At 51.5% G+C, this 27,500-nt stretch overlaps 1 protein-coding gene across 5 annotated transcripts in view; it reads right to left on the bottom strand.

Annotated features, from left to right (window-relative positions):
• Positions 1-27,500, bottom strand: part of PlexA (plexin A) — a 245,027-nt gene that overhangs the window by 66,612 nt on the left and 150,915 nt on the right. For 2 of the 5 annotated variants that reach the window (XM_070134291.1, XM_070134292.1), the window contains exon 2: positions 17,074-17,151. The exons of the other annotated variants lie outside the window; for them this stretch is intronic. The gene's annotated coding sequence lies outside the window, so the exon portion shown is untranslated. The remainder of the gene's footprint in view (positions 1-17,073; positions 17,152-27,500) is intronic. 5 annotated transcript variants of the gene reach the window in all.

Below are 27,500 nucleotides of genomic sequence, written 5' to 3'. Positions count from 1 at the left end.
TCCTCCGCCCGCCGCCTCGACGCCCGAGATTCGGAACACAATCCCTGCCATTGCCTCCGCCGCCTTCGTCTGCCACGCCCCCCCTTCCCCGCCCCCACCACATCCCCCCAAGGCCCTGTCACCCCCCCCCCTCTACCCACAGCTCTGTCTCTCCAAAGCCTTCAATCCCGCTGATGGCGAATCTCCAGCCCCCTCCGCCCCCCCTCCTGGAAAATGAAACCAGAAATCCATTGTTGAGTTCCGACACCATTCCGATCCATTCTAAGACTCCTTACCGAAGCCCCAGCCCTCCCCCACCCCCCCCCTCCCTCCCCCCCCTCTCCTCCAACCACTCCCCCCCCCGTGGCCATCCTCTCGCCCTCCCCCTCCTTCCCTTTGATAAGAATCGAAACTTTCAAATGAGTTTTGGTGAGCCTTCCCAGCCATGCGGTTCCTTCCGTCTCGACAACGTGTCTTCCCGGTTCGCTCGATTCGGGGGCCGACTTATTTCTTTCTCTCCACGTCTCTCTCTCTTTGCTTCGCTCTCAAGACAAGGGGAAAGGGAAAGGAGAATATCTCGAGACGTCCCCTAGAAGAAAAAGCGAAAGACGCTGGAAAAGGGGAAATCATTAAAGAGACAAATGTGCGACAAACATTCTTCATCTTGCGGGAGGAAGGACGACCGAAGGAGGGGGAGGGAGCTCAGCCTAGTAGAGAGGAGGGGACTAAGCCCACTAGAGGGGTGGGGGGGCAAAGCCGACAAGAGGGGAGGCGGGGCTAAGCCCACTAGAGGGGAGGCGGAGCTAAGCCCACTAAAGGGAAAGGGGGTTAAGCCCATTAGAGGGGAGGGGGCTAAGCCCATTAGAGGGGAGGGGGCTAAGCCCATGGGGATGGGGCATGCACGAGAGGGCATCCTAAACACCTATGCCTGAAGCCAGTCAATCCCCTTTCCCCCTGGGGTAAATGAATACAGGATGCAGGCTAGATAATCATGAGTCGACACGGCGAAACGACCTAATGGCTGACACATAAAAGTTGGCCAGTTCATTCCTTACAAAAACACAAGAATACAAGAAACAAAGCCAAGATAAGTAATAATCTTAAAAAGACGAAGGACTGGCTTAATTAATCGCGTAAAACGCATGCATGCGGGCTGCGGGCGGCGCGAGTGACACCCTGCGGCTTAAGGCTTTATTTATCCGCAAAGCCGCGCCGGCCCCTCGCCCTCGCCGCCGACCGCCGTTTCATGCCCCGTGCAACGACCTAATGCAATCTCGCCCTATACATTGCATCCCATTCCCTCCTGTTTTCATTTTCTTTACTGGAGTGCAGTGATGCCATAATGTTCTCTCTCTCTCTCTCTCTCTCTCTCTCTCTCTCTCTCTCTCTCTCTCTCTCTCTCTCTCTCTCTCTCTCTCTCTCTCTCTCTCTCTCTCTCTCTCACACACACATCCATCGTTCCTCCTCTCATTTTCTCTCTTCCTTCCTCCTCTCATCTTTTCTCTCCTTCCCTCCTCTCATCTTTTCTCTCCATCCTTCCTCTCATCTCCTCTTTCTTCTCTTCTCTCTTATCCCTGTCTCGTAGTTCATCTTACCCCCTCTCTAACCTTTTCTTCTTCCTCCTTCCCCCTCTTTCTCTCTCATTTCCTCCTCTCTTTCTTTCCTTCTCTCCTCCCGCTCTCCGTTCCCACGGGATGCCAACAAACAGGAGAGGACAGACAACGGGGAATAGAACCGGACGGAGAAGAAGGGGCTAAGGGAAACGGGAAAGAACAAGGAGTGACGTCGAAATGGGATAAAAATAACGAGAGGAAATTCGAAAGAAAAGAACAAAGAAAAGGGAAATGGATCGAAAAAGCCGGAATGGAGAAGACAAAAGAATAGTAGAAAGAAAAAAAGGAAAATAACAGGATACCTGTAAAAACTAAGACAACACAATAAGCTGGAAAGGGAAAGAAAGGAATGAGGGAAAGAATGACGCGATGCAGAAAGGTAACCAAAGGAGACTGAAAGAATCACGCAATAAAAAAGGACTAGAAAGAATAAGAAAACAAGGAAACATCAGGGAAGAACAAACGGCCAAATAACACAGACCCAACGCCAGTCCGCACTTTTCCGGGAGTAGGAGATAATATAGGACTAATAGACCGAAGGAAAGGTCGAAATAAGAGAAGTAGAGATAAAAGCGGAGGAGAAGGGGCAAAGAGAGGTCTTAGCAAGGGGCAAAGATGCAGAAGAAGCGAAGAGGAGAAGAGGCAGAGAGGCGAAGGAGCCGAGATGAGCGGAGGGTGCGAAAGGCAAGGTGGCGAGGCACAGGGCGGGGGAGATGAGAGGGACCACAGGATAGGGGAGGGTGCTACAGGTAGAAAGAAGGAAGAAACAAAGAAAATTAAAGTAAGAGAGAGGGAAGGAAGGAGGGAGGGAGGAGGGAGAGGGAGAGGGAGGGAGAGGGAGAGGGAGAGGGAGAGGGAGGGAGAGGAGAGAGAGGGAGGGAGAGGAGAGAGAGGGAGAGAGAGAGAGAGGGAGAGAGAGAGAGAGAGAGAGAGAGAGAGAGAGAGAGAGAGAGAGAGAGAGAGGGGGGGGGGGGGAAGAGAGAGGAGGTAGGTAGGTATTCCAGTCTTTTTCTTTAAATCACATACAAAATAAGAACCAATTCTCAATAAGAAAAAAATATATAACAATAATGAAAATGATAATATTAATAACTAATAATAACAATAATAACAAAAGTAATAATGATAATAATAATAATAATAATAATAATAATAATAATAATAATAATAATAATAATAATAATAACAACAATAATAATAATAACGATAATAACAATAATAATTATGGTAATAACAATAACAACAACAACAACAACAACAACAATAATAATAATAATGAATGGAAAAAACAATACCGTGTTGATACTATGGTAGAAAAACTAATAACTAAAATAATGATATTGATGTTATTGATGATGATCATGATGATAAAAATCAATAATAATAATAATAATAAATATAGAAATAAAATTCATAAAAAGCTGGTGTGGATGGAACCCCCAAACTTTCCCTTCGAACAACATAACAGCAGAACAAGTAATAGAACTTATGCACAAATAGCAGACTGCAAATCCACACAGACGCGGAACAATTCAATTTGGGCGCCGCCCCCTTTCCCGGGTGGCGGCAGAGGAGGCAGAGGAGGCGGGGAAAGAAGAGAAGGAAAGCGAGAGGGAGAGAATTGGGTGTAATGAACAGAGGAGGGAATATACGGTAAGCGAAGAGAAGGAGAGAGGAAACGGTGAGGGGGGGGAGAAGGGAGAAGAAGAGAACATAGGAAGAGAGAGAAGGGGGGGGGGGAATAAACGGGACTAATGGAGAGGACACAGAGCCAGTGATAAACTTAAAGCCCAGTGATTCAAAGAGCCAGACAGAGAAGGCGCGAGCGAGAAGCTGCAGGAGCGGAACAGCGGGTCCAGCAACGGCGGCGGCAGCGTAGTCGCTGGGGCTTCGGCGGCAGCAAGGCCTCCCCCTCCCCCCCTCCCTCCCCCTCTCCCCCGGCGACCTTCCCCTAACCGGTTTAGGTCCCGGTGCTCCCCTCTTCCGCCGCCGCGCCCCCGGCTCCTTCCAACCCTCCCGATTTGTTATTGTTCCCCAATTACTGGGAGAGCAGGGGCCATAATGTCTACCGGGGTGGGGAAGCGAGGGAGGAATGGGGAAGGGAGGGAGGGAGGGAGGAATAGGGAGGGGAGGGAGAAATGGGGAAGGGAGGGAGGGAGGGAGGAATAGGGAAAGGAGGGAGGGTGGATCTGGGTACAAGCAAAGGGGTAAGGGAGCAATGAGGAGGAAGGGTGGTAGTGGGAGAATGGGAAGGGGGAATTTGAGAGAAGGGGCAATGAAGACCAGGAAGGATTTTTGGAAACAGAGGGGAGTAGTGATGGGTCGGCCGGGAGGGGGGGGGGGGTTCGCAGAATCAGTCGGTATGTCTGCAAGAACGAGCGAGGTAAGGTCACAGGGTGCAACGTCACGGAAACGCCCACAGGATAATAATAAACTAGCAGGTTGGAGAAAGGGAAAGAAGAGAAGAATGGAATGTAAAAGTTGTAAAAAGGAGAGACGTAAAGGGTTGCAGGGAGGGAGGGAGATAAGGGAGGAAGAAAGGAAGAACGGATGGGAGGATGAGAGAAGTGGGAGAGGGAGAGGGAGATGGACATGGAGATGGAGAGGGAGAGGGAGAGGGAGAGGGAGAGGGAGAGAGGGAGAGGGAGAGGGAGAGGGAGAGAGAGAGAGAGAGAGAGAGAGAGAGAGAGAGAGAGAGAGAGAGAGAGAGAGAGAGAGAGAGAGAGAGAGAGAGAGAGAGAGAGAGAGAGAGACTTAAAAGAACCAATGAGAAGTGACGGGCGGGGAAGAAGGAGATAGAAATGGAACTCCAGGGAATAAAGGGAGGGTCCAGAGAAACTGAAGAGGAAGCAGGAGAGACAAGCAAACATAAGAGGAGCAGCGACGAGAGAGGGGGGCAGCAAGAGCAAACAAAAAGAAAAAAAAGGAAATGGATCCTGACAGACGAAAGATAAAGAAATGCGAAAAAAATAAACTGAAGAAGATGCGAAAAGGAAAAGGAAAAATATAAGGGGAGAGCGAAAAAGAAATAACAGCAATAACAAAGTTACAGGAAATGCCAAAAGGACTGGGGAAAAAATAAAAGCAAATTATGGAACAGCTAACAACGGTGATTCACAGACAAACGCTATGAACCATTAACAAGTGCAGAGGGGGAAGGACGAGAAAGAGAGAGACAGAGAGAGAGACTGAGAGAAGAGTCTACCATCAAAATACGAAAACAGAGGCAGCGAGGGGAGAGGAAAGAAAGGGGACGTGGAGTAGGGGAAGTGGGAGAAGCAGAGGAGGAGGGAGAAGGGCAGAATGAGAAGCGGAAAAAAGAGGAAAAGGAAAGGAGAAGTCAAAGGATGAAGAAGGATATAGACAGAGGAAGGAGAGAGAGGGGAGGGAGGAGAGCGGGGAGGGAGGAGAGAGGGTGCAACCTGACAACTCAAACACATAAATCTCTTAGAGGACTAAAATTTAACGGTGTCCGGAGGGGTGAGTGTAAGAGAGGGAAGGGGGGAGGGGCGAGGAGGAGGTACAATGAGGGGAAAAGGATGAGGAGGGGTTGATAAATGAGGGTGGAAGGGTCAGTGAGGAGGACGCAACAGTTGGTGCTCTGCAAGAGGGACACACACTCCCTTGCAACGGCATGATTGATCCTCTCGCAAAGACTCGCTTATGACGCTGCAGACTCCCTGCAGGAGCATGTCTTACAAGGCGCAAGAACACGACATAAACACTACCCCGGATGGGAGACACTGGGTGGGGGTGAGGGTGGTGGATGGCGAGGGAGAGGGAGAGAGAAAGAGAGGGAGAAGGATAGGGAGAAAGAGAGGGAGAGAGAGAGAAAGGGGGAGGGAGGGAGGGAGGGAGGGAGGAGGGAGGAGGGAGGGAGGGAGGGAGGGAGGGAGAGGAGGGAGGGAGGGAGAGAGGGAGAGAGGAGGAGAGGAGGGAGGGAGGAGGAGAGAGAGAGAGAGAGAGAGAGAGAGAGAGAGAGAGAGAGAGAGAGAGAGAGAGAGGAGGGGGGGGGCTATAAATGGCTTCTCGTTAATAAACATTTTTTTCTTATCCGAAAGGCACTTGAACCGACGCGCATGACGTAGCGCTGTTCCCGAAAGCAGACCGAGGTGGCGACGGCGCCCGGCTGCTCCCGCTGCCCGAGTGAGACGAGCAGGGCGCTGGGGAAGGGAGAGGGATGGCCACAAACGCGTTCGATATTTAACTTTTCTGGCGCATTGGCAACCGTCCCTCAAATACGACACCTCCCTCTTCCGATCTTCACAAATCCACGAATGACAATGCATGGGTGTTTATGTACGTGCTTGTGTGCACGCGAGCTTCTGACTACTTTAGTATACGTGCATGGTCGTTTCCGCGTCTAAATATGAATTCACACACATTTCTAAATGGAAGTGTGCGTGCATGAGCTTGCCGACACATATGTCCGTTTGTGTTGTGTGTATACGAGTGTGGGCGTGGGCGTGAGTCTGAACGCCACCACCACCGAGGCGGCCAAGAGGAGGAGGAACACCAGAAGCGGAGCCTCCTGCGTGTGTCACTTGCTGCAGTAATTAATGGTGGCTGCAACATTCATCTTCCCCCTCCCACCCCCTTGCTCCCTTCCCCTCACCCTCCACTCATACTCAATCCCCTTTCCCTCCCTTACCCCAACCCCCTTGGCTTCCCTCCCCACACCCTTCCTCCCCCACCCCTGCCCTCGGACCCACACCCGCCTCGCTCGCTCACCCACACTCAGGCTGCTCTTGAGCCTCGGCTGCTCAGGCTGTGCTCTCGACGCTCGCGCTGTCTCTCGCCGCCGCCGCCGCAAAGCAACTTCTGCTTCGCAATGTAGTTTCCTCAAAAAGACATTTCTTTTCTACTTTGACAATAGTCTTACCAAAATATGAATGAATCCTCCCACACGTTTGCGTTGCTCCTGAAACGTCAGCAAATAATAACATCACATGACTAAACCCCAGCGCCCCGCTCCTTCACCACCAGGCACCCCCACCCCCACCCCCGCGCCCCCCTGTGCCAGCTCGGCCTTGGCCTTCTGTCAAGGCCTTCGCTTCGCCTTCCCTTGTAGACTCCCAAGGCCAACCCTTAGGAAGAGGGGAGGTGGTGGTAAGGAGGAAAGAGGGAGGGGGAGAGGGAGAGGGAGAGGGAAGGAGAGACAGAAGGACGGATATGGAAAGGTAAAGGAAGACGGAAAGAAAGGGAACGGGAGAAAGTTGAGAGAGAGAGAGAGAGAGAGAGAGAGAGAGAGAGAGAGAGAGAGAGAGAGAGAGAGAGAGAGAGAGAGAGAGAGAGAGAGAGAGAGAGAGTGCGAGATTGAGAGAAAGAGAGAAAGAGAGAGAAAGCAAGAGAGAAAGCGAGTAGGAGAAAGAAAGAGAAAGCGAGAAAGCGAGAGAGAGAGACAGAGAGAGAGAGAGAGAGAGAGAGAGAGAGAGAGAGAGAGAGAGAGAGAGAGAGAAATCAGCGAGCTAAGAAAAGATACACGGCAACGAGCAGACACGAACAAGCAAAGAAAGGACAGGCAATGTGAAGCCGCCCCCAAGGGCGTCCCGCCTGCCGTTCGCTGCGCCCTCGCTAGCTGCCACGCGCTCTCCCCCGGCAGCCACGCCGGCCTCCTCGCCGTCGCTCCGCTCGCGTCGCCGAATCAGCGGCCGCCACGCTTCGGCAGGAGGCCTTGTTCCGAGGTGCCGTCCGCAGTAGGAAGGAGGGGGAGAAGGGAGGAGGGAAGAAGAGGGAGAGAAGAGGAGGATACAGGACACATGGACACTACCGCTCCCTCCTCCACCGAGACCATACGCGGTCCTTTGTGCCGAGCGCTAATTACATCCTCGAGACACCTAGTTTGGGGGCGGGCGGGAAGGGGGGGGGGAGGTTGGCGGAGGGAAAGGGAGAAGGGAGGAAAGGGAGGGGGAGCGAAGGAAGATGAACGGAAAGGAGGGATGGGATGGGGGAAAGAACTGAGAGGGGGAGCAGGGGGTAAGATAAGGAACCTTCCATGATACCAAGTCACACTTTGGGAGCTTCCCGATCGCGGTACTTTTCACCTCGCTCGTCCTTCCTCGACTCGATAAATGAGAAGGAAACGGGAGATACAGACGCAGAGAGAGATATGGCATCATGATATCACTATTATCATTATCATAATTATCATTATCATCCTTATTATCATTGTTGCTGCTGTTATCATAACGGGAGACATAGATGAAGAGAGAGATATGGCATCATCGCATCGCATCATTATCATTACCATAATCATAATTATCATCATCCTTAATATAATTGTTGTTGCTGCTGTTATCATACCGGGAGATAAAGATGCAGAGAGATAGAGATGCCAAGACATCACAATTATTATCATCATTAGCAGTAGAAACAGCAACACCATCAATGCTATTGTTATTACCAGTATCATTATGATAACCATTACCATTATCATTAATACTATGCTGCTGTTGAAGAGTGAGAGGAGTAGGAAAAGTAGAAAGAGGAAGGGGAGAATGAGAAGTAAGAAGAGGAGTAGTAGTATAAGGAGGAGGAGGAGGAGTAGGAGAAGAAGGAGGAGGAGAAGAAGAAGGATGAGAAGCAGTCGTAGCAGCCGCAGAAGCAACAACAGCAGATAATAATGACTGACGACGAAGACTACGACGTGAGGAATGAAGCGAATAATCATCATAATCAAAAAACGATTTTAACGACGGGATGAAGGTGACAACGGCGACGACGATGACGATGATGATGACAATACTATGAAAGGCTGATGGCCATGACCAAGCTCCCCTTTGCTATCCAGCCCCCCTGCTTCGGTCGACCCCCCCCCCCCTGGCGAGAGAGGGCCCCTTCGCTCGAGCCAAAAGAGGACTGGGGGCGGGGGAGAGGGAAATGGTCCCTATTTCAAGGGGGGGGGGGAGCCTGAAATAGGGACTAGACTTCATCATCAGGAATGGAATTGGACGGAACAGAAGAGGAAGGAGCCGAGAAATGGGAAATAAGCGAAGAGGAAGTAATGGGCCGAGATAAAAGAAAATGAGCAGTGAAATTGCCCACAGATGAGGAAATATGTGAGGGACATGGCGAGGCCGCGAGCGAACGAAGGGCGCGGGGGAGGAAGGGAAGAGAAGAAGGGAAGTAGTGAAAGAGAGAAAGGAGAGAGAGAGAGAGAGAGAGAGAGAGAGAGAGAGAGAGAGAGAGAGAGAGAGAGAGAGAGAGAGAGAGAGAGAGAGAGAGAGAGAGAGAGAGAGAGGGAGAGAGAGAGAGAGAGAGGGAGAGGGAGAGGGAGAGGGAGAGGGAGAAGGAAAGGGAGAGGGAGAAAGAGAAAGAGCGAGGGAGAGAAAGAGAAAGAGCGAGGGAGAGAAGAGAAAGAGCGAGGGAGAGAAGAGAAAGAGCGAGGGAGAGAGAAATAGGTAAAGAAAAGGGTAACGCCACGGAATGAGTTGTAGAACAGAGCAAACAGGTGCAAATTGCGAGGGCCGACGCGGCATTTACACAGCGCGGCCTCGGCCCCACCCGCAGGCGGCGAGCACACACGCCAGAGAAAGAGAAACCTCCGCCATGGCGCCCCGGGGAGGAGACGCCACGCCGGCCTCTGCGCCGCCCTCGGCAGGACAGGGCTACGGCGGCGGGAGGCAGGGGCGGAGGGGAGGAGGGAGAGGTGGAAGGTGAAAATGGGAAAGTGAGAAAGGCAGACGAGGGAAGGGGAAGGGAAGGGAGGGATGGGAAGGGAAGGGAAGGGAGGGGAGGGAAGGGAAGGGAGGGGAAGGGGAGGACGAGCTGATAGAAGGAAGAAGATAATAAGGGATAAAGAAAGAAGAAAAGAATAGAGAAACTAAGATAAACAGTGGGTGAAAAGGAAAGTAGAAAACAATAGCAGGAGATCGCTTTAAACGGGCAAACAGCCTAAAAAGACGAATCCGACGAAAATCACGGCGCGCTCAGGCCTCCCTCCCGTAGGCCTATCCGCGCCACAAGATGGTGGAAGCGCCGACGTGGAGCCCGGAGGGAGGGGGGCGGCGGCGGCGGCGTCACGTGGGATAGACTCCTCGTCGACGCGCTGCCTCGTAACAATAATGCCAAGACGCTCTCAGAGACGCCCATCTCGACCAGACGGCATCGCCTCCTCCCTCGTTGGCACCTCCGCGCGCCTCAGGGCGTCGGGGCCAGATTCCCCTCTTGCTTTATTTTTCTTTCTTTCTTTCTCTCTCTCTCTCTCTCGTTCTCTCCTTCTCCTTCTCCTTCTCCTTCTCCTTCTCCTTCTCCTTCTCACTCACACTCACTCTCACCCTCTCTTTCTCACTCTCACTCTCTTTCTCCTTCTCACTCACTTTTTCTCCCTCTCCCACGCACGCACGCACGCACGCACACACGCACGCGCGCCCACACACACACACACACACACACACACACACACACACACACACACACACACACACACACACACACATACACATACACACACACACACACACACATACACACACACACACACACAAAACCATCCTTCCTCACCTCCATCGCCGATCGATACACGTTCACTTCCAACTAATTATTAATAAAAGCCAACAAATTACATTACACATTCAGATATGCATTTATCGCTCGGTGTAATTATGTTCGGCAGCACCGCACGAGGAAGGATCACACTAGCACCTGTGCCGCCGCCGCCGCCACGAGCATTAATACGTAATGAGGCGCCCGCCGTCATCTCGCGCCGCCCACGACGCGGGCGTTGCTGCGGGAAGGAACGCGCAGGGTGTCTCGAGTCGTGGGAAGATTCGCCCAGGAAAAGATGTTCTCTTCGAAGGTTCGAGAAAAGAAACGGCGCCGGAAAAATGAAAGAAATGCTTATGTTTAGGCTGGCGGGAAGATTTGATGGATTTTTGAAGCAAAAGAGAGACACGAGGGACAAAGCAACATTTCAGGTGAAGAATAGAGGCGGCCGCGCAATGCTCACACCCGCCGCCCAACCCGAGATCTAATATTTTCGGGAAAGGGTATAAATGTTTGAGAAGGAATTCCGAAATCCATTTCAATTCCAGTAATTCAATTCCCACAAATTCAAGGCCCAACAAATGAAAACCACAATTCCCCCTCCTGCACACCCTCCCCTCCCCTCCCCTGCCCCCGCCCCCCGACCACCACCTCAATGTTTGGCAATCAAGGAACTCCGACGAGACTTGGTTCCGCTGCTCGCGGCCAACCTCGCCTTCAAATCCCGGCCTAAGGCCAATTTCACATTATTATTTCTTTTTTGTTATATTTCTACTCTCTTTTTTACGCCTGCCGTTTCTCCTCCTCCCGAAAACTCCAGCTCAACCTCCTTCGATTCCTCGTCTCGTTAAAGTGCGCGCGCGAAGACAAGGCCTCCGTCTAGTTGGTTTCCGGGATTCGGCGCTCAGTCGACGTTGAATTCGGGCTGCACTTTATGCCGAAGAGGGGGGGGGGTCTTTTTGCAGATCGAAAATACGTACAACGGCAATGTCACTGGCGTGAAGCCATCCACGAGCACGCGCGCCCAGACGCACACACGCAACACGGGACAAGAGAAAAGGCAATAAGAACACGGTTGTTGCGCTCGTGTTGGTGCGTATCCAAACCCCTCTCAACGGGAGCGAACCTCTCAACTCGTGCATATTATGACTTCCGGTCTCCACAACAGCTGATCTGCATGTCTGGCGATGTGCCTTTATGAGTGCAATACCACTGGTAAATGAAACTTCGAACTTATTATGAATCATTGAACTTCATGCACCTCGGAATCTTAACGTGCGACACCTGCTACGATGAAAAAAAAAATATATATATAGCAAAGAAATAAACAGAACTACATAGGCTTTACGAAAAAGGAAAGCAGAGCCGGGGCGAACATCCCCCTGCGCCCTAACGCCCCACCCCCTACGTCCCCTCCGCCAGCCCCAGCCTCCACATGCCCTGGAGCGAGTGACGTCACAAAGCACGTGCACACATATTAGACAGGTATACCATCGCGCGGACAAAACGCTAGGAGGGTAGCGGGGAACCAAACAAAGGGAATAAAGGGGGGAAGAGGGTGAGCGAGAGAACCGAGCGAAGGGGAGGAACAAGGGAGCCAAAAGGGGAGAGGGAGGGGGAGGAAGAGAGAGAGAGACAAGTCTATGAGAGGAGAGGGAAAGGGAATACCCGGATTACTCACTCGGAAAAGAAAGGCAGAGGAAATGAATGATTGATTGAGAGAGGGGAAAGACGGAGAAAAGGGAGGAAGGGAGAGGGGGAGCGAGGGAATGAAAGGGAGAAGCGGAGGGATAGGGAAAATGAGAGAGAAGGGTGGGAAGGAGGGAAAGGGAAAAGAAAGAGTAGGGGAGAGAACGGGAGGGAAGAAGGAGAGAGAGAGAGAGAGAGAGAGAGAGAGAGAGAGAGAGAGAGAGAGAGAGAGAGAGAGAGAGAGAGAGAGAGAGAGAGAGAGAGAGGGGGGGGGCGAGAAAGAGAAAGAGAGAGAGAGAGAATCATGGAAAAGGGGAGAGAAAGAAAGGACAAGAAAAGGAAAGACGAAAGAGAAGGCAGGAAGTGAGGAAACCGAGAGAGAAGCGCAAAAAACGAAAAGCAAGCGATCGCGCGAGAGGAGACCCCTCGGCCTTCTGACCCCCCCAACCCCCACCCCCAGCCCCAGCCCCACAATCAGCCGCAGCAGCATCGCCAATCAAAGCCAAAAGACGCCAATTAAAAGCCCGGCGCCCAACGCAAGCCACCAAAGCCGACGTCAATTAATCGGTGGGTAGAAGCGGGGGTATTGTTGGAATTAATTAAGCGGAACGTTAATTGAAAGTAATGGTAATAATGACAATCACCATCATCATTAGCGTCGCCGTCATTAAAGCAACAGGGACTGGAGTAATACTTGTGAAGCAACGACTTTCTTTACTTTTATAGAAAATCACAATGAACAATTCGTAATATCCCCCCAAAAAACGCCAAAAATATTCGTAACATCTCTCTTCCCCTTAAACGCTACCCCCACCCCTTCTCTTCGCTAAAAATTAAAATTTATACATCCTTCCCCTAAACAAAATCTTCCCCGCGTGAGTTACTGGCTTCCCCAAGTGCCACAGTTTAAACTTCGCAAATAAAGATCTGAACAAAAACAATCAACAAAAACTTTGCCCCTAAAAGCCCGCCTTTAAATAAAGGAACAAAATTAGTGTCGCGCCCAGAGCTGGCGACGCGGGGGGGAGGGGGGAGGGGGCAGTCTGATCTCTCGCCCTGCTTCGCCGGACCAGATGTTCACAGGGGAACGTGAACGGGGGGCAGAGGGGCACCAGCCTTCCCCCATCAGGTCCTCTTCCTCCCGGGCTTCCCTCCCTCGGCCGCTGCGTGGGGCTGCGGTCCAACTGCTGGCTTGTCCTCCTCCTTTGCCTTCGCCCTTCTGCTTCTCGGCGAGACTCCTCTCGTCAGGAGAACAACGCAAACATCTCTTATCACTCATGTCTTCCGTTTCCCTCGCGTTTGTGTCTTCCCCTTTTTGCTAATCGGCCGTGCCCTATGGCTTGAGTCCTCGCAATCGCTCTGACATTTCCCCCGCCCACTTTCCAGCACGCCCTTCCTTCCCTCCCTCCCTCCCCCGCCCCCGCCAGGCACTCCTCCGTCTGCTCCTTGTCTCCCCCTCCCTCACGCCGCCCCCGGGCCCTGGAGCCGCTGCCTCCCTCGCGCGCAATTCTCCTCCTCTCGAATCCCTGAACCCGAGGACCAGCCCGCGAAAGGCGTCGTCCTCGGAAAGAACAACAAAGCAGAGAGAGAGAGAACGAAGAGACGTGTTCATCGGACGCTTTTTATTTTCTACAGAACCGTTTCTACAAGCTCTACTTGGCCTCTCGCCCCAGCAGCATTTCACCGAGTCCGTCCTACGCTTGCATGCCCCCCCCCCCCATGGTTGTTCCCTTCATAGCCTATGCCCCGCCCGCTCCAACTAGGCTCCACTCCCATCGCGCCATCATGCACAAACACAAACACAGAAGCAAACAAACAAACAAACACACACACAGACACACGCACACACACACACATACATCTGTTTGCCTTTCATGGAGTCTCCCCTCGCGTGGAGGAGTGCGAGCGAGGGGACACCTCGATTGCCTAATCTCGCGCGTATTAAAAACGGCTTTTGTTAAATTTGCGCAGCGAACAATCATATCAAACAAATGGCGGGAAAATGGTGACGGAGAATCTTGTAGCGTAAAAGTTGGGGAGGGGGAGGGGAAGGAGGAGGGGAAGGAGGGGGAGGGGGAGGAGGAGGAAGGAGGAGGAGGAGGAGGAGGAAGGAGGAGGAGGGGAGAGAAGGAGGAGAGGAGGAGGAGGAGGAGAGGAGGAAGAAGAGGAGGAGAGGAGGAAGAGAGGAGGAGGAGGAGAGGAGGAGGAGGAGGAGGAGGAGGAGAGGAGGAGGAGGAGGAGGAGTACGAGGAGGAAAAGGAGGAGGAGGAGGAGGAGGAGGAGGAGGAGGAAGAAGAAGAGGAGGAGGAAGAAGAAGAAGAGGAAGAAAAGGAAAAAGAAGAAGAAGAAGAAGAAGAAGAAGAAGAAGATGAAGAGGAAGAAGAAGAAGAAGAAGAGGAAGAGGAAGAGGAAGAAGAAGAAGAAGAAGAAGAAGAACAAGAAGAAGAAGAAGAAGAAGAAGAAGAAGAAGAAGAAAAGAAAAAGCAAAAGCAAAAGAAATAGAAAAAGAAAAAGAAAAAGAAAAAGAAAAAGAAAAAGAAAAAGAAGAAGAAGAAGAAGAAGAAGAAGAAGAAGAAGAAGAAGAAGAAGAAGAAGAAGAAGAAGAAAGGAGGAGGAGGGGGGCATCTCTTGGAGATATGCGATGGAGATTGCGCGTGCAAGGGCAACGAGCATTAAGGATCCCCCCTCTCTCTCTCTATCTCTATCTATCTCTCTCTTTCTCTACGCAGCTATCTATCAATCTGTCTAGCCACGTGTTATTCGCGCGCTCTTTCCTCTCCTCTGATAAGCAAGATCGCCTCCATCTCTGATAAGGGAGGTCAAAGGACGAGGGTGAGCGAGGGATCTCTCTGTACGCCTGTCTGTGTCTCCCTGTCGCTCTCCCTCCCTCTTCCTCCCCCGCTTCTATTCCCTCTCCACGCCACGACGAAAAGAGATAAGAATAGCCGCAGCGACGATAAAAGTTGCATCGGAAACCCGCGCCTAAAGATGCCGTGCCGCTCCGCCGGGCCTCCGCCTCGCGCTCCTCGGGGCCGCGTTCGTGCGTGCGTTCGTCGCGCCGCCGCCGCCAGACAGCATGGCGCACGCATCGGCAACGATCACGAGTGAATGAGGAAAGAATGAGAGGAAGAACGTGTCAGTAAGAAGGAAATTAAACAAGGCCACGGGTGAAAGAAAGAAAAAAGAGAAAGAAGCAATAGAAAACAGTTTTCCAATAAAGGACAAGAGACAAACAAACAAGTACAGCTTCGATTGAATCTCTCCTCTACTTGAGATCGAAAATATGAAACATCCCCACCCCCCTCTCGAACCACGTGATCACGAGAGGTATACATCAAGAGATTTTAGGAATGACATCAACACAAACGCTTATAAACGAAAAAAAAAAAAAAATCCAAAGAATTTTTTTTCTTAATCAGAAAAGAGAAAAACAGTCAAGGTTAGCGAGACTGACAGGCCCGGAGCTGTTCCGGAAATGGCGGGATAAATAAAAGGGGAAATGAGAAAGGGGTGATAAGCGAGGCTTGGGGCAGGGCGAAGGAAGGAGCGGAAGGAGATCCAAGGAAATGGGTAGAAAACGGAAGACTAAGAAAGAGAGGAGACAGAGTATAAAGTAAAAGATAAATAGAGGAGCGATAAGAGATAACCGCGGCAGAAAGAAGCGAGGGAATAAAATGCCGGATATTAAAACGAAAGAGCATGGATGAAGAGAGAGAAGAAAGCAGATGAAAGGAAGAGAGTGGAAAAAGAAGGAATGGAAAGGAACGGGAGCGAAGGCGAAGCGAAGGGGGGGGGGGGGGGCACAGATGACGAGGTGAGGGGAGCGCTGAGCGGCGGCGGGTCCTGGGGCTTCTGTCAGCCGTCTACTGACAGCAGGCGGAGTCTGCTGCTCGCACACCACGCCCACGACACGGAAGGGGAAGAGGAAAAGGTGAATGGGAAGGAGTAAAGATAGTCACATCGGAAGAAAGCGAAGGGGAAGAGGAGGGGGGTAAAGGGAGAGGCAGGAGGGATGGTGAAAGAGCATACACGACGCCTCGGTGACTTCCCCTCGAAGCGAGGGACAGGAAGGGGAAAGAGTGACAGCGACAGCGAATGTGACGACGTGCGATAAACCCATCAAGATATAAAACTCGGCCACCGCATCGAATTCCTCCTGTCAGTCACGTCGGCATCACGGCGCGTGTCGCCTTTCCCCTCGCCTCTCCCTCCTTCCGTTTCCCCTCTTCCCTTTTTCATCAAACTCCCCTGTCGCTGCGCCCAGGGGAGAAACTTACGCTGGAGACTGAGAGACGTCAATAATAAAAGGTGGAAAAGAAAAAAGGAAAAAAACGGAAAAAAATAATAAAGAAAAATACCCTCACTTAACGCCCCAACTTCTCCTGTGAGCGACGCGTCAAGACCCTCTTCCCTCCCCTCGCCGCCCTGCCTCTCTCCGGGCATCATCGTCAGCTGCCTCCGTACCCATATCCTGCGTCGCTTCCTAAGATTAATGCCGTCAGATTACGTGAACCTTGATTAAATTCCACACGGACAGACGGAGGCCACGGAGGGGAGGGGAGGGGAGGAGGAGGAGTGGGGGGAAGGGGAGGGCGGGCTCGCACGTGACATCTGGCAGCCCTCGGGCGAACAACACGTGGCAGACTGTCTCACGCCCTCGGTTCGCCCCCATCTCTCTCCCCACACCTAGCCTCCCCCCCTCATCCCTTTCCCTCCTCTCCCCCTCCTCCCTCTCATCTCCCCCTCTTCCCTCCCTCTCTCTCTCTCTCTTTCCTGCTCATCTCCCCCTCTTCCCTCCTTCTCTCTTTCCTGCTCATCTCCCCTCCTACTCACCCCACCCCCTTTCAGCCTTCCCTTCCTTGCAACATAATCTGCCGCAGGAAAATGCACTCCGGAGAACAGGCCCGAAGACCCGGGAAGCCCAAGCCGCATCACGCCTTTGAGCGACGCAAATAATCCTTTAATAAATCCAAACTCCAAAAGAGGAGCCAGCGAGAGGGAGGAGAACAGGTAAGGGGAACGAGTGAAAGCGAGTGAGGAAACGATGAAAGAAATAGAAAAGAGTGAAAGAGCTTGGCGTAAGTGAGGAAAAGTGGAGATGGAAGAGAAAAGCAAATGAAGTAAACGAGAAAGTAAAGTACAAGAAGAAAAAATAAGAAAACTGAAAAAATCGTCACGAGATGCATGAAGGTAATCTCAAGAGAGAACACCACAAGAGAAGAAAGGGAGAAATAAAAAGAGAAATAAACTACAAAAAAGAGAAGAAAGAGAAATAAAAGAGGACTAAACTACAAAGACTACAGTGTACCTTCAACCCGCCAACTTGAACTCCAGGCCAATCAGCTTGCAAGATTCTTGCAACCGGGATGGCGCAGCTTCTACACACCTGCAAGTAGAAAAATGCACATTACAATACAGATAAACAGCCTTTTCCAAAACAACAACAAATCAGCGACAAATTAACGTTACAGAACCATAAACTTCGACAAAGAAAAACCTCACATTTGACAGTGACACCGAATAGAAGCAGCGAACTCAGACGGCAAGGGGAGGCAAAATGGCAAAAGAAAGAGAAAATGGGAAAGAGCCAATGAGAAAAAAGAGATGATAAAAATGGTTAGAGGTGGTAAAAGGATAAGGAGATTTGCCCGATAAAAAGTGATGACAGAGAGGGAAGCAAAGAGGATAAAGAGGGGAAAGCAGTGGACTGGGGGAGGGGGAGGGAGAGGAGGAGGAAAAAGGGATAGGAGGAGGAGGAGGAGGGAGGAGGAGGAGGAGGAGGAGGAGGAGGAGGAGGAAGAGGAGAGGACGAGGGAGAGTGGGGCGGAGGGAGGAAGACGAGAGGGAGGGTGGATAGGAGGAGGAGGAAGAGGTAAGTAGTAGTAGTAGTAGTAGGAAGAGGAGGAGGGGGAAGAAGGGATGACGGGGGGGAGGAGGGGAGGGGGAGGAGGAAGAGGAGGGGAGAAGGAGGAGGAAGGAATATCAATGAGTGAAGGAGGAACAAAGGGGTGAAGGAGGAATAAGATGATGGAGGTGGAATGAGGAAAATGGAGAACAATGAATGGGAGAAATAATCAAGAGAAAGAATAATTAGGAGAAGGAAGAGTAGGATGAAGAGAAGGATTAGGAGGAGGAGGGAAGGAGGTAGAGGACGAGGAGGAGTTCGATGACGAATTGGAAGAGATCAGGAGGAGGATGAATAAGAGAAAGAGGGCAAGGAGGAGGAGGAGGAGGAGGAGGGAGATGGAAGGAAAGAAGTTGGGAGGGAGGGGAGAATTAAGAAGAAAGGAGAACTGAAGGAAGTGGAAGAACTGGAGCAACAAAATAGACACCAATCACACAACAACATTGTACCCATAACAGTCCAAGAAAAAGAGAAGGAACAAATAAAAAGCAAGGACAGCAACAAGACCACCTGCAACAATTACATCAGCTATTTGCAGAACAAACTTCATGCATGGCTAACTTCTGCATGGGAAGTTGCCGCGGGTAAACACGGCGTCCACAGGCTCCCTCTGCGCCGCGTCCTCCGAACAGAGGAAGGGAGCCGAAGGAAAAGACGGAACGGGATAGAAAGGCCGAATGATAGACAGAAAGAGAGGTAGACGCTAGTTAGATAAATCAATATTCAGAGGCCGACTGATAGACAGAAAGAGAGGTAGACGCTTGTTAGATAAATCCATACTCAGAGGCAAATGAATTAGATACTATACAAGTTACAAGTATTATATTATACAAGTTTTTACTTAAACTATTATACAATTAGATATTACCTATTATTATATTATTTATTAGATATAAAATTAGATATTATACAAGTATACAAGATTGGCCAATCCCCGGCCATGGGGTTGTCTTCCCCCTCCAAGGATTCGGCGATCAGTCGATCCAAAGGACGCAAGTTGCTTACGAAGGCCTGCGACCCTTGGCGAAGAGGGCCAGTCTCACCGATCGAAATATATTCAGTGTAAGATCACTCGACTTGTAAGAGAGGCTGGAAAAGGTCATTAATGCCCAAGACAACGAAAATATATGGCCTCGTCTCGTAAAAATAAATTCACAAGGGATAAAAGAGGAAAGAAAAAAACAAACCGGAATTCACATCTCCGTAATTAACACAAATGCACCGCCCCCCCCCTCCTCCCCCCAACACGGCAATTCCAAAGTCGAAGATCCATCAACACAATAAAAACATGTCCGCCCCCACCCCTCCCTTCCCACCCCCTGGGCCCACCCTTCATAGATCCTCCTTCACTTAAAGCCAATAAAGGATCTTTTCCGAGGCTGTGTCCGCCACGGGTAAAATTTGCATACACTCATAAGTCTCCCCATAAAAACAAAAATTAAGAACGAATGTCAACAATATTTTCCACGAAGGAGGAGGGATGTAAGAGGAAGGAGGGAGAGAGGGAGGGAGGGAGGGAGGGAGGGAGGGAGGGAGTGGGGAGGAAAAATTACTGCCCGCCATATTTCTCCCGCTGTGGCATGCGTGGCCCCGCTATTTGCAACAGCATTTGCCAACAATTTTACTTTACATACGAATTAGAAGCAGGAGGAGGAAACAAGAAAACACATAGGAATGCAAAACTCAATATACAAATCCACATAATTTGTATTTTGCTCTAATTACTTTCTCTTCTTTCTTACCTATCGTCTTTCACTTCCCCTTCTTTCCTTTCCTTTTCGCACGGTAAATTAGGCAGCGACCACCCCGAGACCGGCCGAATTACCACGACAGCCGCGCAAGGACGACGAGAATGCCGCGATGTCCGATTTGCACGGCGGGGGCGGGAGCGGACACTGGAGGGGGGGGGGGTGAGAGAGGGGAAAAGGAAGATGAAGATGAAGGGAGGGAGAGAGAGGGAGAAGGAGAAAGAGGGAGAGGGGGAGGGAGGGAAGGAGGGAGAGGGGAGGGAGGGAAGGAGGGAGAGGGAGGGGAGGGAGGGAGGAGAGGGAGAGGGAGAGAGAGGGAGAGGGAGAGGGAGGAGAGAGAGAGAGAGAGAGAGAGAGAGAGAGAGAGAGAGAGAGAGAGAGAGAGAGACAGAGAGAGAGAGAGAGAGAGAGAGAGAGAGAAACAGGAGAATGAAAAAAAGAAGACATGGAGATGAAAACACGAACCAGCCTAGATTGCCATAAACAGAGCGCATAATATAAAAATACGGCACGAGAACACAGAGCGAGGAACGGCCGTCGGCGCCCAAGAAACGCGGCGAAAGGGCAGGCGAGGAGAGACAGCCTTCGCCCTTGTACAAAAGAAAAATCCGGAATCCCCCGTAAGCCCCGCCCCAGCCCTGTAAAAATCCCGCGCCCGCATTAGGAGCCGTAATCTTCATTCGAAAGCACGTCCTGCGTGCATACTGAGAGGAGGAGGGGGGGGGCTGTCTTGGGCAGGGAGAGGGAAGGAGAGGGAGGGAGAAGGAGGGGGAGAAGAAACATGAGAAGACTACAAGACGAGAGACGGGAGAGGGGGCGATGGGGATGATGATGGTTACGACGACGACAAAAATAACAATAGCAACTGCAAGAACAAAATCTGACTCCCCCCCCCCCCCACCGGCACCTCGCCTACATTACACAGCGACCTCCAAAGCGATCGCATTTGCATGACCCTCGCTCCGCTGGGACACGCCACGCAAGCCCGTGACTTACATCCTGCCCGCCGCAACATGCAACCTTCCCTCTCTACAGCTCTGTCAGATATCTTCACTCGCACAGCTCCGTTCCCTTCGCGCTCCGCTTCCCCTTCCTATTGCTTCGGCTTTGCCTTCGAAGGCGATGGAACAACGGACTTAATAACAGGGCGGAGGGGCGGCGGTCATCGCGGCAACGGCGGCGGCGGCGATGATGAACACTGATTAGAGCGGCACAGAGGACGAAATCAATATCAATGTAACAGACATTCATAGAAACATGAGCAATTAGAGCTCAACTCATTACAGTCATTGCCACCACTACTACTGCAACAACTATGAAGACAAAGATGCTGCGAGTGACAACCGCAATGACAAAAACAATCCAGAATACCTCTCATAATCGATAACCTTAATGAAAGAAACAAACCCCAGCCCATCATCCATCCTGCTTTTCAACGCCGAATCGATGGCCCGAAATAACTCTTGAGGAGCGGGGCGCTTACCGGAGGCCCCCTACCAGCCCCCTCCTGCCCGCCCCCTCCTGCCCGCCCCCTCCTGCCCGCCCCCGCCGCCCGCCCCGTCAGCACAGCCGGGGCATAAGGATCCAGCAGCGCCGCCCCTAAATTACGCCCGCACGTCAATCAATAGCTCGCTCCGGGCAACGAAACCGATACTTCCCTCGCCGTCTTTCTCTCTCTTTCGGGGGGAGGGGGGAGAGAGGGAGAGGGAGAGGGAGAGGGAGAGGGAGAGGGAGAGGGAGAGGGAGAGGGAGAGCGCACGTGCCCCGCCTGGGAAGAGGAGAGGGAAAAGGCCGACGGATGGACAGAAACAGACAGACGATGTCACTCTCTCCGTTTCCTTCCCGCTTCCCGTCCCCATTAGAGTGCATGTGGAAATCAAGGGGAACGAAGCTAATGGCGACCGACAGATAAATGGCGGGCGAGGAGTCAGTGCCAAAGAGGCGAAGGGAGGGGGAAGGAGGGGAGGGAGGGGAGGGGGAGGGAGGGGGAGGGAGGGAAAGGGGAGGACGCGTGTGAACACTTGAGTTGTAGATTTCCGGTTCGATCACGCCGGGATAAGGGACCCTCGGCGCATGGCGCTTTGGCGTGAACTTTTTATCTGGTCTTGCGCAGCCAAGAACACGTGCTCTCGTACTCTCGGATAAACACTCATTCATGTACACGCGTACATACGCATGCGCGCACACACTGGCAGACACGAACGCATGCGCGCGCGCACACACACACACACACACACACACACACACACACAAACACACACACACGAACGCACGCGCGCACACACACGCGCGCGCACACACACACACACACACACACACACACACACACACACACACACACACACACACACACACACACACACACACACACACACACACACGAACGCACGCACATACACGCACGTACCAGACGTACAAATCAAGTAAAACGTAGGCTTATGCACGTCTTTTTCTGTGCCGCCCCCCCTCTTCTATGCTGTCGCCGCCAACCAAGGAACAATAAGGGGGGGTAGACCGGGGGGGGGGCAAGGGAAACGTCGCGAAGGGCTTAGAGAAAGGGCAGACGTCCTCCTCCCTCCGCCTCGGCAAAGGCTCGGAGAGGAATTCGATTGGTTAAAGCCATCAAATCCCTTTTTTTAAGAATTCAGTGCATTCTTTCACTGACGTTAAAAAAGTAAGAAAGAAAAAGAGGAAGAAATTCAAGTAAACATATGATTTTGAAGTTCTGTTGTTTTCGATACAGTTGAGGAGTAAAAAAAGAGTTGCAATAATCCTAATTTCTTGCTTTACTCCTCCCTCCCTCCCTCCTCCTCTCCCTCCTCTCCTCCCTCCTCCCTCCTCCTCTCTCTCTCTCTCTCTCTCTCTCTCTCTCTCTCTCTCTCTCTCTCTCTCTCTCTCTCTCTCTCTCTCTCTCTCATATTAGTACACAATGCCTGTGTCTAATTCTTTCCGCTAACAGCTTATCTTCCTGGCTGAGTTTGCCAGTTTTTCTTATCTACCGTTCGCTTTTCTCTCGCGCGCCCCTGCTTCTCTATGGCAGTCTTCGCCGCACGTCAGTCTGTCAACACGTGTTTCCTCCTCTGCGTGACGGGCCAGCAAGCCGAAGCACGAGGTTGCGAGACAGCTGACGAAGGCGAGCTCGGGTTGCCGTCGCGGAGCCGCCTCTCTGCGCCGCCTCCTGACTCACGCTCCGCAGGGGGCGGCCGGGAAGGCTCCTTCGGCGTGTAACCTTATCCACACCAAGGGGGAGAGAGGGGGTGGCTGAGATACGTTACACAGGAAAATGGAAAAAGTGCGGATGGAGGAAAGGAAGGAGGAGTAGAGGAGGAGGGAGGAGGAGGGGAGGAGGGGAGGAGGAGGAGGAGGAGGAGGGGGAGGAGGAGGAGGAGGAGGTGGATAAGGAGGCAGGTCTAGAAGACACAACGCCCGCACGCCCCCCCCCCCTACAGGTTCCGACGCTAAAAACAAAAAGTAATCGCTGAAGAGGAAGATGAAAGGGCGCGCGGGATGTAAACAACCGTGTACTCACAAAGGAGACCCCTTCCCCTCCCCCTTCCCCCTCCCACCCATTCCTCTCCCGCCCCTGCGCCGCGCCCCCAACGAGGATAAAAGCAGGAGCTAAAATATTCATTGCGACGAGGCAACAGCGTAATGACGGGGAATACTTAAACAGCCATTTAACGCAACGCACAAAACTATGCTCCGACCCTGGGGGGGGGGGGGGGGGGGGGGAGAGAGAGAGAGAGAGAGAGAGAGAGAGAGAGAGAGAGAGAGAGAGAGAGAGAGAGAGAGAGAGAGAGAGAGAGAGAGAGAGAGAGAGACAGAGACAGAGAGAGAGAGAGAGAAATCAAGACCTACAACAATAACAATAATTATCATCATTATCATCAATATTATCCTTACTACTATTATCATTATTATCATTATCATTATATATCATAACTTCACTATAATCAATAATAACAACAGCAATAATAATAATAATAATAATAATAATAATAATAATAATAATAATAATAAAAACAATAATAATAATAATAATAACAATAACAATAACAATAATAATAATAAAAACAATAATAATAATAAAAACAATAACAATAATAATAATATAATAATAATAACCGCACCAACTGCAAAAACAATTATAATGAAGTGGAGTCTAAGAAAACGAAAAGAAAATCCTCACACAACCCAATCTCAGCCTCCCCCCACCTGCTCCCCATACACCCTCCTCCGACGCCCTCCCCATCATGTCCCCTAGGCCTCCCAATTCCCTTCAGCTTCAGTAACCCTTTTCCCCAAGGGTTGTTCAGTCTTAGAGCCCCTTCCCCCACTTCCTTATCCCCGACCTCCTAACTCCTCGCACCCCCCCTCCCTATGCCCGCAACATCGCTCCCTTCCCTTCCCCTCTTTTCCTCCCTGGGGAATCGCCCCCGCCTCATCCGTCCTCGTCACTGTCCGCCTGGGCTCTTCCCCTCTCCTCCCTCTCCTCCCTCCCACCGCCGTCCTGAAATCCTCCGATCCGCGTCCTCCTCCTGTTTCTTCCATTCTCTTTTTAATCCTTTCCCAATCCTCTTAAAATTGCCCCCTACTGCCTCTTCCTCTCCGCTCTTTCCCTCCTCTTCCACCTCCCTTCACATCGACCCCTCCTCTTGCCCTATCTCCTTACCTACTTCCCCTCTTCGTCTATCGCCAACTCCTACCTGGCCCTGATCCTGCCCAGACAGGCCTGTCCTTGTCTTCCCACAAGTCCCTCGCTTCTGCGCCTTCCCGCCCGTCGTTCGGAGCCTACCGCCCTGCATTCCTCTTGGTCAGCAGACAGATGTTTCCATCCGGAGCGGTAAAGGCTGCAAACAGGATAACGCATCGACTACCTGGCCCCCTATCCCCTCCTGCCCCCTTCCCCAACATACCAATTCCATTCACCCAATTTTTATAGGCTAACCGCCACGTTGTCCTCGGCAGATTTATGCGGTCGCATTTTTTTTTTTTTTGGGGGGGGGGCTGGTACTTGGGTAAAAAGACTAAGAAAAGGAAAAGAATAAGAAGGTCATGAGACTGTATCGTTTTGAGACCACAATGACCCCAGTCCTCCCCTACCCTGAGCCTTGGCCATAAATTCAGGTTCTGTCACTGAGTTCCAGGTAGGCTCCCCACTTACCCTTCTGCCTCTCCCACCCATGAAAAATGAGAGAGAGAGAGAGAGAGAGAGAGAGAGAGAGAGAGGGAGAGAGAGGAGAGGAGAGGAGAGGAGAGGAGAGGAGAGGAGAGGAGAGGAGAGGTGAGGAGAGGAGAGGGGAGGAGAGAGAGAGGAGAGAGGAGAGAGAGAGAGAGAGAGAGAGAGAGAGAGAGAGAGAGAGAGAGAGAGAGAGAGAGAGAGAGAGAGAGGAGAGGAGGGAGAGAGAGAGAGAGAGAGGAGAGAGAGAGAGAGAGAGAGAGGAGTAAGGAGGGAGAGAGAGGGAGAGAGGAGAGAGGAGGGAGAGAGAGAGAGAGAGGAGAGAGAGAGAGAGAGAGAGAGAGAGAGAGAGAGAGAGAGAGAGAGAGAGAGAGAGAGAGAGAGAGAGAGAGAGAGAGAGAGAGAGAGAGAGAGAGAGAGAGAGAGAGAGAGAGAGAGAGAGAGAGAGAGAGAGAGAGAGAGAGAGAGAGAGAGAGAGAGAGAGAGAGAGAGAGAGAGAGAGAGAGAGAGAGAGAGAGAGAGAGAGAGAGAGAGAGAGAGAGAGAGAGAGAGAGAGAGAGAGAGAGAGAGAGAGAGAGAGAGAGAGAGAGAGAGAGAGAGAGAGAGAGAGAGAGAGAGAGAGAGAGAGAGAGAGAGAGAGAGAGAGAGAGAGAGAGAGAGAGATGAGAACCGCGAACAAAGCCGGCCCAGAATCGAAGGCCAGGGAGAGGCACCGTGCAGCGACGCCAGCCACTTCCAGAGGCGGAAATAATTGGACAATTAAGGTAAATGCTGGATAATAGTATCCGGAACAAAACAAACATTCAGGCGCGTTCCCCGAAACCGAATCAGGTTACACAAGAAGAAAGGGAGAATCACAAAGATCCTTTATGAACAAAAAGTCACGCGCGTTCCAAGAAGACAGGAGCGCAACTGGAGAGAAAACAGGAGCATAAATAAAGAATCGGAATTCCTCCTTATGCCGTCCGCTTGCTCTCTGAATTCATCCTCTTCAAAGGAAGGATTTGGAATCCTTCTCTGGCGTCTATGTCACTCAACTAGCGGAAAGAAATAAAAATCGCGACTTTTCCCTTCCGTTTATATCTAAATCACAAGACTATTGTCTTCTCTCTCTCTCTCCCTCCATTTCTTCCTCTCTCCCTCTCTCTCCCTATTTCTGTATTTTGCACCGCCATGCTATGAGATATTACAGACAACATTAAAACACAAAATCAAACCCGTGCAAGCTATGAAAGCGTTTCCCCCGACAACGTCAAGAAATTAGACCCTCATGGCCTCTTGGTTGTATCTATGATGTTTCGAAACCCCGTCATGAAGACAGAGCCAAGCACAATGTCCTCCTTTCCTCGACAACAATGCCTGGAAATGTCACATCAGCGGCCTGGCCTTCCCTTCTCGCTCGCACCCGTGACACGACCTGTGGCGACACGCATCAACAATAAGGCAACAACAAAAACAGAATGCTTGTCAATGGCCTTCGAAATCCTTCTGGCGTTTACTTGCGGTGCCATTCTCTCCTCCTCCTCCTGCTCCACCTCTCTCTTTCTTTCTGCTCCTGCTCCTCCTCTCTCTTTCCTTTTCCTTCTCCTCCTCCTCTTGCTCCTCCTCCTCCTCTCTCTTTGCATTTCCTCCTCCTCCTCCTCATCCTTTCTCTTTCATTTTCCTTCTCCTCCTCTTAAAATCCCTCGAGAGAAAAGGTGCCTTTCGAGTCGTAGAGCTGAGCGATTGGTCCTTCAAGCTGAGTCGCGTGTCTGACCTGCCACCTTCGCCTCTCTCTACATCCCTCCAGCCCCTGAGGAAGAGAGAGGGAGGAGGAGGAAGAAGAAGAAGAAGAAGAAGGTGAAGGAGAAAGAGAAGAGGGAAAGCACGACGCCGCCCTTCCCCTCGCCCTCCCAATCTTACGAATGCTCCAATCGCACCTGTAATTCAGGCAACACAGCAACAATAGCGCTGAGGAAACTCGCTCCGCGGGCCACAGCCTCATAATACGCGGCGATCATTGGTATAATCCCGCCCCCCCTTCCCCCTTTTGTTGCAATCTACAGCAAGCCCAAAATCAACATGCGTATTTGCAACGTACAAGGCCATAAAGGAAAAGACAATGCACAATGGCCATTCAATCGCAACCCGCGCACACTGCGTCAAAAAATAACTGACAAATGTGACACGACAATAAAGCAATAATGCGCTGCTCAGTCCCCACGCAGAAAATGTATGAATCCGATACACTCATCAATAAACGCAACAGACGCAAAGAACTGATACAAGTAGGACCTCACCTCCCTCCCGGATCCGCCTCCTTCACTCGCTCTGTGATGCAACTTTCTCGCCGCTAACCGACTGCTCCGAGACGCCGAGACGAGGCTTCATCTCGCGAGTCTTTCTTCCGCCGCCAGTCGTGCGAGTGAAGTCGAACTCCTCGGCCTACTCCTGCTCCGCGGCCGAGGCTCCTTGACGCAGAGGCGAGTGCGGCAATTAGCATCCCAAAACCCTCCTTAATGACCACATCCGCCCGGCTCTGTCCCACGCCGCGCCTCGCCTTGCTTCGCACGCAGACCACCTTAGCATTCGCCTCTCTGTCTGTCTGTCTGTCTGTCCCTGTCTCTGTTTGTCTGTCTGTCTGTCCCTGTCTCTGTCTGTCTGTCTGCCCATAACTCTGATTGTCTACCTATGTCTCTGCCTGTCTGCCTATGTCTCTCTCTCTGTCCCTGGCTCTGGATCTGTCTGTGTCTAACCCCGTTTCTGTTCCTATCTATCCCTGTCCCCGTCCCCGACTCCTGTCTGTCCCCGTCGGTGACACTCTTTCTGGCTCTGGATCTGTCTGTCTGTGTCTAACCCTGTTTCTGTTCCTGTTCTGTTCTGTCCTTGTCTCTGTCCCTGTCCTTGTCTTTGCCCTTGTCTCT

Source organism: Penaeus vannamei, chromosome 19 (genome assembly GCF_042767895.1).
Source record: "Penaeus vannamei isolate JL-2024 chromosome 19, ASM4276789v1, whole genome shotgun sequence".
NCBI lineage: Eukaryota > Metazoa > Arthropoda > Malacostraca > Decapoda > Penaeidae > Penaeus > Penaeus vannamei.
The sequence above is the reverse complement of the archived record's forward strand: the minus strand, read 5'-3'. Positions and strand labels throughout refer to the sequence as shown.